Raw genomic sequence first — 12,627 nt, 5'->3', positions numbered from 1 at the left:
TATTGTTTCTTGAAAAGCTTCACAATATGTAAGAAACTCTTTGTCACCTGATGCAGCTGTAATTGGAACAGAAATATCAGCCATTTATTACGTGATATCTAAAATAATAGTGTTTATACAATAGATACTTTATCCTGCAGTGTAAAAAAATACAAAGATCTCACAAAGGTTTATTCAGTAAATTATGTGACACTTTTACTACAATATCAGTTGTAGATTACTTTGTGTTATAGTTTTCTATTATATCGTTCTCATAGACAAATATTTATCTCCTATACTGATTTGTTATAATATATTAATTTGTGTTATAGTTTTCTATCATATCGTTCTCATAGACAAATATTTATCTCCTATACTGATTTGTTATAACATATTAATTTGTGTTATATTTTTCTAGTATATCGTTCTCATAGCTAAATATTTATCTCCTATACTGATAACATATTAATTTGTGTTATAGTTTTCTAGTATATCGTTCTCAAAGACAAATATTTATCTCCTATACTGATTTGTTATAATATAATAATTTGTGTTATAGTTTTCTAGTATATCGTTCTCATAGATAAATATTTATCTCCTATACTGATTTGTTGTAACATATTAATTTGTGTTATAGTTTTCTAGTATATCGTTCTCAAAGACAAATATTTATCTCCTTTACTGATTTGTTATAAAATATTAATGTGTGTTATAGTTTTCTATTATATCGTTCTCATAGACAAATATTTATCTCCTATACTGATTTGTTATAACATATTAATGTGTGTTATAGTTTTCTATTATATCGTTCTCAAAGACAAATATTTATCTCCTATACGGATTTGTTATAACATATTAATTTGTGTTATAGTTTTCTGGTATATCGTTCTCAAAGACAAATATTTATCTCCTATACTGATTTGTTATAACATATTAATTTGTGTTATAGTTTTCTGGTATATCGTTCTCAAAGACAAATATTTATCTCCTATACTGATTTGTTATAACATATTAATTTTTGTTATAGTTTTCTATTATATCGTTCTCATAGAGAAATGTTTATCTCCTATACTGATTTGTTATAACATATTAATGTGTGTTATAGTTTTCTATTATATCGTTCTCAAAGACAAATATTTATCTGCTATACTGATTTGTTATAATATATTTATTTGTGTTATAGTTTTCTATTATATCGTTCTCAAAGACAAATATTTATCTCCTATACTGATTTGTTATAACATATTAATTTGTGTTATAGTTTTCTGGTATATCGTTCTCAAAGACAAATATTTATCTCCTTTACTGATTTGTTATAACATATTAATGTGTGTTATAGTTTTCTATTATATCGTTCTCATAGACAAATATTTATCTCCTATACTGATTTGTTATAACATATTAATGTGTGTTATAGTTTTCTATTATATCGTTCTCAAAGACAAATATTTATCTCCTATACTGATTTGTTATAATATATTTATTTGTGTTATAGTTTTCTGGTATATCGTTCTCAAAGACAAATATTTATCTCCTTTACTGATTTGTTATAACATATTAATGTGTGTTATAGTTTTCTATTATATCGTTCTCATAGACAAACATTTATCTCCTATACTGATTTGTTATAACATATTAATGTGTGTTATAGTTTTCTATTATATCGTTCTCAAAGACAAATATTTATCTCCTATACTGATTTGTTATAATATATTAATTTGTGTTATAGTTTTCTATCATATCGTTCTCATAGACAAATATTTATCTCCTATTCTGATTTGTTATAATATATTAATTTTTGTTATAGTTTTCTATTATATCGTTCTCATAGACAAATATTTATCTCCTATACTGATTTGTTATAATATATTAATTTGTGTTATAGTTTTCTAGTATATCGTTCTCATAGACAAATATTTATCTCCTATACTGATTTGTTATAATATATTAATTCGTGTTTAAGTTTTCTATTATATCGTTCTCATAGAAAAATATTTATCTCCTATACTGTTTTATTATAATTAGTGGAGCGGCGAAAGTTTAAAAAGTCGCTTAGTTAACGAGTTCAAATTACCTAAATACCTCATGGGATTTTAATGGCTTAAAATGTCTATCGATTATTCAACTTCTGAAAAATGTTTGTCGTCAAAATAAAATGTGGTACAAATGACGTTAAAAATAGCCATAACTGACGTTACCCAACTTGCATCGTATACCCCACTGCTGATTCGGTACTCATATTTCATATCAAACACGTTCTAAAAAATAATTTGTGAACGAAATTGGTAAATATAGTTATTCTTGAACTTCATACAATTTAAGAGCATTTTTAAAAAGTCCTATATGGAGAGCACAATGCATCTGAAAATGGTTGAAAATAACAGTGAAAAATCATCGTTTTTCACCTAGCATTATTTGCACGTGCAGTATAGTTGTATTTTAAAGTCACAACAATAAAGCCGTCGTATAATACTTCAATCGACTCGATTTACTTTTTGCAGTAAATTCTTTATAAAATAAATATTTGGCTAAATATCGGCTTTTTATTGAGATTTGAAGTCCGAATATTTGTCACAAATTTACCGACATTGTTGTGGTTTCTATTTATAGTCCAACATTCAGCAATTTTTCGAAGGTTGATTGTAGTCGTTTTCAAGCATATTTCTTGTTCATTTTGTAATTTCCGAAGCATTGTGATTAATTTATATTGTTTGGTATTGTTGTGTATTAGATTTTGTTGATTTCAACGGGAAAAGTGAATATCATTGTAGGGTTTGTTTGGTTTTCAGGTGTGTTTGATTTGTTTCTTATTTCATCAAATGGACAATTTATCAGTCTCATTAAAACTAGTCCCTCCGAATGCCAAAAAAAAAGGAGAGTGGAAGTTGGTGTTGACAATTGCATTATCTGCAATTCTGTTGATGATGAAAATTTGATAACATCAACGGAATCTGGAAGAAAAAGCCTGATAAATGCTGCAGCAAAGAGACGTGATGATTTGTTCAGTTTTTTTGATGAGTTCTGCAATGAAATATCTAGTAAATTACCCGTATTTAGGTACCATAGATCATGTTTTAAAAGCTACACATGTAAACATAATTTAAAAGCAGTAGCATGTTCTTCAGCTGAAAAGGAAACACCAGATATAAATTACGATTTCTCTAATTCTTTGGTGCCTGGAAATTATGATCACCCTCTCGATATATCAAAGTGTATTATTTGCCGCAAAATGTCACATAAAAGGGTGAAAACATTACATACCATTTCATCCGCTGAACGGTTAGCCAATCTTAAAGATGCTGCTATTAGAGCATGCGACGCTGAAATGATTGATCGAATAGAGAAAGAGAATTTGCTCAATAAAGCAGTGTATCATGCAGCATGTCTGACTACATACTTGGCATATAGACCAAAATCAAATGATAAATCAGCGTATGATTTGGCATTTGAAAGAGTGGTTGAAATAATAGACAGAGACCTCATTTGTGACAAAAAGTCTCTTCTATTGTCATCACTCTTGACAATGTACCAGTCTTTTTTACCTGATAAAATAAGTAAGACCTACTGTAATTCCTCCAAGCTTAAGGCTAAACTTGAGAAGCACTACAAGGATGCAATTGTATTTTTTGCTCAACAAGTCCAAGGTAAATCTAGTATTGTATTTGCTAGCGACATTTCCATTGGCGACGCTGTTAAGGCAGCTAATACCATCAAAGCAGAATTAGAATTGCTTGAGATAAAAGCCGACTTGAGTACATGTAGCTCCACCAAAACCAATGAACAAACCGATATGCATGTACTCTATGCAGCCGCCTCAATATTAAGACAAAAAAAAATAGAAAATGTATACATTTCTGGAGATTATTATCCTGCAAATGACGAAGCATCATTGGAAATGTCAGAAGCAATGTTGCCAACTAGAACATTTCTACCCAATGCTTAAAAATACAAAAGAATTATGGGTTCAAACTGGTTCAATAGGTAGCTTGAAGGATAATAGACGTTTTATACCAGTTCACGACATTGTTTCGTCTATTGACCCAGTTGTCACCGGTATTCTGCCGGTCGTTCATGCTCTGAGTGGGTGTGATTCCACTTCAAGTTTTTTTGGAATCGGTAAAAAGTCAGTATTCAACCTCCTGAGATTAAAACCAAGCCGTTTCAGTAATCTTGTAGCCTTAACACAAGATGATGTTGATAGTGCGGTAGTTGCAGCTAGGGAGTTTGTTGCTGCTTTATACGACTCAAAGTACAAATTTAAGAAATGTCACAACGATTTAAATTTGCTGAGACATCAGTTGGCTATCAATAAAGATAAAAGTCTTATAAAGCTTCCGGCATGTGAATCCGTATTTAAACAACACGTACTGCGTGCAATCTGGCAAAGCAAAGTTTGGGTGTCGGCAAATTTGGCCAACCCAAATAATGGCTCTCCATGTGCTTTTGGTTGGAAAACTGCACAAAATGACAAGTTAGAGCCAGTTTCTTTGAAGGACAAATGGCATCAGACTTTCTACAAGATCTTATTTGTTCGTGTAAGGGGAAAAAAGCATGCCAGGAAGCATGTGTTTGCAAGGAGCAGGGTCTTCCCTGCACTGATTTATGTTTTTGCCAAAATGTAGGAAATTGTAATAATGTCCAGTCAGTATCCGCTGACATAGCTGATGACACAGATGAAATATCATGAAAATAGTTTTTGTTACAATATTTGATAGTTTTATTTTGGTTTATTATGGGTTTTTTGTCCCACGTTTCAATTTTATGAAATTAAACTCATCATAGATACTAGTACCAAAATTAACGTTCACGTCTTAATGTTTGAAATTTTTATTTTCTACAAAATGCTTGCTCTCATTGTGTAAATTACCACTCCAATATCTATATTATATCAAAAGGTATCTTGTATTGAGAAAGTTCATTTAAGGAAAACTCAGTGACATGTCTTATCCTTCAAAACTGAAAGGAAATTTAGCACGGCTGCACATTTTTATTGTTTTATTTATAAACTATGCATTTCGGATACTCTTTTAAACACTTTTTTCCTGAAGTATTTAAGAAATGCTATTTGTCGAGGTGAAATATCAAGGTTATTTTGCTACTGGTTTTTATTAGGCTTTAAAATTTGTATACCACGGACTACCTTCAAAAAAAATATAACGTTCTTTTGACGTCAAGTCCAAATAAAAAAACAAAGTTGTATGAACTAACACATTGATACATAGTAATACTCATTTAATTTATTGAATAGATTATTAATTTTGAAAAATATCAATGGTATTGTTTCTCGAGATGAAAATAGGATTTTTTAAGTGATGACCTTTGACCTTGATTTTCGGCATAATGGTACCAGCTTTCATATTGACGACACATATTTTCAAAAAGTACACGATTTCAGCTTTCCAACGAGCTATTAAAAGTCCATGAGGTATTTAGGTAATTTAAATTTCTGAAATTGTCTGCTCCGCCGCTCCACTAAATATATCAATTAGTGTTATAGTTTTCTATTATATCGTTCTCATAGACAAATATCTATCTCCTATACTGATTTGGTATAATATATTAATTTGTGTTATAGTTTTCTATTATATCGTTCTCATAGACACATATTTATCTCCTATACCAATTTTTTTATATTATATAAGTTTAATTACTTCTTTATAGCCATTTGTTTGAAATTGAAAATTTGGAAGTTTGTTTTCGGATAAAAACGTTATACTTCGTCAGCTGTTATCCGATTGTCATTGTTGTCATTTATCAAATTTGATGTGGATTGCAGATCTTTTGTTGTTTCTATTTTATTTGTTTTCAATTCATATAGACTCTGAAATATTTAGAGATACACATTTTTTTTTATAAAAATGAAGAATGGAAATGGGGAATGTGTCAACGAGACAAAAACCCGACCAAACAGTAGATAACGACCGAAGGTAACCAATGGGTATTCAACGCAGAGAGAAAATCACGCACTCAAAGGCGTGCTTCAGCTGGTCCCTGAACAAAAATGTATACCTGTTCAGTGATAATAGACGTCATACTTAACTCCGAAATATAGAAAAGAAACTTAAATTAAGATGTATTACATTCAATTTTAAGTATAATTCTTTTCTTCATTGGCTTAAATTTATCATATAATTAAAGGTTGACCTGTCGTGAAAAAAAAGTTAATCGACATGTCGAATTGCTTTGATCGACGAATGTTTGATTGCTACAATCTAACGAAAATGAGTCAACACCTACGCCGTTTTCGTGTGATCTTATCCAAATTGAATCAAAGAAGTAACGTAAACACATTCAGTTTTGGCGTTGGTATTTGTATGCCGTCACGTTTAGCTATGTTATTAATTCGTCAAAATCATTCATGAATTTGAGCAGAATTTTCTGAAATTTCAAATTTATACGTATTCTCCTAGTTCTAACGTTCTGATTATTTTTGTAATGTATAGTAATCAGAATAATAGTACTACAGCTTGACAGTTAAAATGGAATTTGATTTTCTCAACTATCCGTTTCACTGGCACTGCTACGCGTCAATACTCCCCAAACCCAGTGTTGTAACCGTTCATTATAAGAACAAAATACAAAAATCAGTTAAAAGATCTTAACTTATTACATCGATGTTGAAAGCAGAAATACATCTAACAAAAACACAGAGTGGACGTGACAGGGCACTTGTACGATCCGACAACCAATGAAAGCTGAATGTAAAAATAAGAGTGACAATGAGACAACTCTCCATCGAAGTCAAATGTAAACAATTGTAGGTCAAGTACGACCTGCAACACATAGCCTTTGGTCACATCGAAGTAGAGATTTGAGAGTACTAGCATTAATGACTTAGAAGTAATTTGCATTGCTCTAATTGCTTGAAGATTTAATAAAAAGATAAGAATAAATGTTTCATAAAAAAACGAAAAATAGACACGAATTATCGATATTAACTATACATATAAATGCGATATATCTACTCACAAACCAAAAACAATAGGTTTTAACAATATATCAATTGGGGTTTTTTTGGGGGGTGTTTTTTATATATATATAGATCTGTAAATTTGCTTTCGCAAATTTTTTGTTCTTCTCTCGCCGGGATTCGAACCCATGCTACTGAGATATCGTGACACCAAATCGCCTGCACTGTAGCCGTCCCGCTAGACCACACGACCACCTGGGCTTCTATGAAACATAGAGTAATATACAAATTAAGAGTGATATTGATTTCCTGATGTTCATATCTCGTAAATCGAGTAAGTAGAGAAAAATACATGTAACAAAATAACAAAAGAAACTGAGATGTGGATTGATTGCCATTGAGACAACTATTCGTAAGATACCAATCGAAGTAGATTCTAGCATATTAACTGGAATATAAGGGGAAAACAAAACAATATATTCGAAATTTAAAGTATAGAACTTTTGAAGATATTTTGTTATTTGTCTATGAAAAGGTATTGCATGATGCATTAAATCGGCCAACAAATATTACTAGCTGGAAAACTTGATGTCAGCTTAAATATCAATTAATCAAACTGTTTTCGATCAAAGAGGCCGGTATGTTTACATAAATCATTTTGTCTGATTACTATTTCAGATTTACTTATTTTACTACAAAAGGATTTTTAACTACCTTTCCAATGATACGATGTATTCGACTACACAGAGTGGAAGTGGCCGTGTACTTGTATATCCCAACATCCAAAAGACAAAAGAGAGTCTTAGAGAGTCTGAGAGTACTCGCAGTTACTAGCAGCTAGATCAAAGTCACTAACAGCTTATACAAAAAATTGCACCTAACACTAAATTATCAATTATTAAACATCCAACTTTCAATGGATTTAGTGTAAAGACGCCATTAACAGTCAGAGAAAAACATGACCTTGTGCAATTCCAAGATACAGGTATCGACAGATTATAGATCCATAAATGTGTATATGTATATAATAATCATTATGATATTTAATTTACTGATAACAAAATCAATATTAATACCAAAAAAAACCAACAATATTCAATGATCTAATGAGCTTTTGAATAAACCTTTTAGTTAGAGACCTTCCGTTTTTGAATTTTTCCCGGCGTTCGGCATTTTTGTGATTTTATTATGTACTCTTTACAAAAGTTGTCCTTATTTCTTTAATGGAGCTCCATTTATCTAAGACTTTTTTAAAAATTATCTCGATTTCACATTCCATTCTTTGTTTTCTTTAACTAGTACTTAGTGCACAGTGAATAAGAAGTAAAATCACAAAAATACTGAATTCCGAGGAAAATTCAATCGGAAAGTCCCTAATCACATAGCAAAATCAAATGACAAAACACATCAAAAACGAATGGACAACACCTGTCATATTCCTGACTTGGTACAGGCATTTTCAAATGTAGAAAATGGTGGATTGAAACTAGTTTTATAGCGCTAAACCTCTCACTTGTTCGACAGTCTCATCAAATTCCTTTATATTTACAGCGATGCGTAAACAAAACAGACATAATAAATAAAATAGTCAAAATACGGGTACTGCAGTCATCACTGTGTTACAACTTTAAAAGAAATTACTTTACAAAAAAGCACAAAAGCATCTATCAAACATTGCTTCGCGGGTTTGACGTTAGACAATTTATACGTCACATAGGAAGAAATTTTGTCGTTCAATGTTTATACAAAGCAATTTTATAATTTCACATGGGGAATGTTGGCATTCTGGGTTAAAAAAAATCAAAAGTATGCTAGAATTAATTTCAGAAATAGACCGAGATTTAAAATTGTCCAGAACTTCTTTAGAATTTCTAAGAATCCACAAATGGTTTATACCACTACGCAATTAAAATAATTTTGTCGTTTGTCGTTCAACGTATTTTTTTAATTTATAACAGTAACTATAACATAATGACATATAATAGAACAATATCATAATGACGGGATCTTTTAAAGTACAGAGTCGCGTTATAAGAACCAAAAGAAACACAAAAAGCCGCATATACAAAACACACCAGCAAAAATGAAAGATAATACAAACACATTGATGGGATGTGTAAGTACCGAGCCACGTCAAATGGATAATACAGAAAATAATCGAAACAGTAAAAGTAATATTAATAATACAACAAAGACAAATGAAAGAACAATATAACACATTATTTTTTCATTACAAATCTTATTTATTACACTATTAGTTGTTACTTTATGATATGGTACAAAAATAAAACAAAAGAATCAATTCGTTTTGGTCCCAGATGACTTTTAAAATGTTGATATCATTGAAAAGGCTCCAAATAATCTCTCTTTGGTGAAAAAATGCCATTTTTTTAATTAAAATTGAAATATCTTTTTTTACTCATAGGTGACCTATATTTTTTATTATTATTTTTAGATAAGCTGTACTTAAACTAAACTATAGTAAAATTTAAGTTATTAGTTCAACAGAAAAAAAGTACCTAAACATAAATGCATGCTTCTTTCGAAGGCAGATTTTGAGCTTAAATGAACGGTGACCCCATATTTTTATTTCATTTTTGTATTAGGTATAGTATATTAAAAGTTAATTTATAGCAAAAAATAGCGAAATCCTATATTAGAAAAAAAAAAGATTTATACCCGCGAGCCCCCTTAATTGATTTTTCCATGAATATTCTATACATTCTCTGACAATTTTGCTACACCTGTAGCGTGATAAAAAGTCCGGTGACCCATACTTTCAATTATGATTTTGGATAAAAGCATAATAAAAACTTTATTTCAACAAATTATTAAAAATTCTATGTAAATTCATTAAAACGCCCCAACCACCTTAAGACTACAGCGTATCATTTTACAGTGTAAAAGTAGTTAAAATCATTGTGTAGTAAAATAGATAAAACTCAAATACTACACAGACAATATGATATCATGTAAACATGACAGCCTCTTTGATCGAAAACATAATTTTTGAGTTTGATGGATTAATATTTAAGCTGAAATTCATTTTTTCAAATGGTAATATTTGTTGACCGGTTTATTTGTAAATTATGGATAGTTGTGTCATTGGCAATCATACCACACACATCTCAGTTTCACCTTTTTATTCTTGTATTTTTCTCTTCTTAATTGATTTGCGAGATATGATCTTTATGAAATCAATATCGCTCTTAACTTGTATATTACTCTACGCCAATAAGGAAAATCACTACACAAATGTACGACTTGAGATATTGTCTATTTTTTTACTAACATAGTAAAATATGCCAAGTTATATAATCGTTAAACAGGAAGAGAGAGCGTTAATGTTAAATGGCAAACACACATCGGAAAACCGTTTCCGGAATATGAAACTGCCTGGCGTTATCGCTTTTTTTCTCTTTATTTTTTCACAATTATAAACACTTTCACAGGGTAGACTGCCCTCTGGTGTTGGGGATTATTCTGCCCCTTTAATACAATAATTAAACAAAAATAAAATTGAACTGTTCAATAAACATTTGAGAATCTCTCCATTCCACTCATTCAGTACATAACATAGTCATCGAATTTCTTTGGAAGTGAGCGATGGCGATCCGGTCGACTAATTGAATCGGATGATGAGAAATTTTGTTCCTTTTCTTGAGAGTCAATATATGTTTCCTCTTATGAGTTCATTTCAAAGTTATCGTTACTAAAATTCATGTCCGGACTGTTTGTTCTAAGAGGATGTTTAACATTTTCTAATTGAGTAATGTAATGCGGTATTACTGACGGCAATTTTGGAAGGTCGGATATAGCTTTAGGAATTACCAGCACAGAAGGAGGTGAGGAGCTGTCGGTCACTCTTTCATCGTCGTCGTCATCGGAATGCGACAGTAGACATTTTATTTACATTTTTGGGACGGCCTAATTCTATTGTGATGCGTTGTCTAACTAACAGTTCGTCTTTTACTAAAGTTTTAAAACCAGATGCAGGGTCGGTCCTAATAACAGCATAAGGGCCGTCTAGAGGGTGGACTTCAGCAAGAAGTTGAATAATTGCATCTCGTAAATCGTGATGGCGCTCAGTATCTAACAGTTTGGTAAAGGTTTAAGAAGTTACACATTCTCGTAAAACAAAAACTAACTGACGCTCCCGTTTTAAGACATCTGCGGCAAATGATGAACCAATAGTTTCAGGGAGATCTGCTGAATTCTGCTCTTCGCGGACCTTTGGGGTCTTCAACAATGAAGCACACTGACGACAGCTACTAGTTACAGATCTGATAGCCTTGTCCATGTCTAATGCATAAAAGTATCGTTGTAATATAGACTTCATCTGTTGACACGACGGATGGTCTAGTTTAATGTGAATTGAAGTAATTAATCCATCTAATACTTGCCGCGGTACAATTATTAATTCACGACAAGGTGTAAACGGAAGGTTTCTTTTTAATACTAATAGTCCATTGTTAGCTAACGAAGCTACATTCAGGTACCGCTTTATGTTCTGTATGTTTGTGAGTTTCTTGGAGGGTCTGGTCCCCTGTCGTAAGTGAGTCACCGTTCGTCGGAGGTCTGAACATTCGGTCTGGTTTGAGAGCCATGCTGTCCTGCTTGTAAAGGGAAGCTTTACTGTTCCGTTTAGAATATCTGCAGTTGTTACGTGACGAACTGAAGATGTATAAAATTGCAAATTTGACAGGCAGGATTATCACAATTGGGTGCGTTACGGCTTGAATAGTCAGATGGTAGTATTGCTAATCCAGAAACATGTCTTATAGATACTTGGAAGCGACTCGCAGTCGACAGATAAGTAGAAACTCGAGGGCTTGATGAAAATTTACCTCTACATAATTTTTCAAAGGCTTGAACACACGGTTTACTATCAGTTAGAACACATGCTTAAGATAACGATTGAATAATGTACGGACTAAAATGTTTGATAGAAGCCGCAATTAATAAGGCCTCAATTTCACATAGTAACCACTGGCGTTGAGCTTGTCTAAGTTTCGCACTGAAGAATCCCGCAAGAAGAAATTTGTCGTTTCTGTTAATGTACAACGTAGCTCCAAGTCCGCATGTTTTTAAAGCTCCGTCTGTAACAATCCAGAGTTGGTCGTTTGGACGAGGGAGAGCAATCGAACGATTGATAGAAAGTGCGTCTTGTGCACTAGTAAAGGCTGAGTTAAGCTCTTCGGTCCATAATATTGTGTCTTTTGACTCAGATCTAGCTACTGCGTTTTCAAGTAGTGACAGAAATCCAGAAGAGTTCTTAATTACACGAGACAACACTTTGTAGGCACCAACAAAAGATCTAAGTGCACGTACGGTCTGTGGAGGCTGACAGTTAGAAAGTGTAGCAATGCGGTGAGGGCTTGCACGGATTGATCCGAGTTCCCAAATCCAGCCGAGAATTATAGCTTGTTTAGGTGCAATGATTGTTTTTGTAGCTGATAAATTGAGGCTACACTTCTGTAAGGCTTGTAACAGTCTTTCCCAGTTAGTAAGAAGTTCTTCTGGTGAATTGCCGCCGCAATATAGATCGTCGGCAATTTTTGCTACGACTCCTTCTTGTACTAGGTGGCCTAGTACACGGTAAGTAAGTTCCTATAATGCTGTTTCAGATCCAGGCATCCCCATTGCAGACCTCACATATACTCTTACACCACAACATGGGGTTGAGACACCACAGTTCTTCATCGTGTCCCTATGTAACGGAATTTGATAAAAAGATT

The sequence above is a fragment of the Mytilus galloprovincialis genome, chromosome 10, assembly GCF_965363235.1.
Source record: "Mytilus galloprovincialis chromosome 10, xbMytGall1.hap1.1, whole genome shotgun sequence".
NCBI lineage: Eukaryota > Metazoa > Mollusca > Bivalvia > Mytilida > Mytilidae > Mytilus > Mytilus galloprovincialis.
This window is presented reverse-complemented; position numbering follows the sequence as displayed.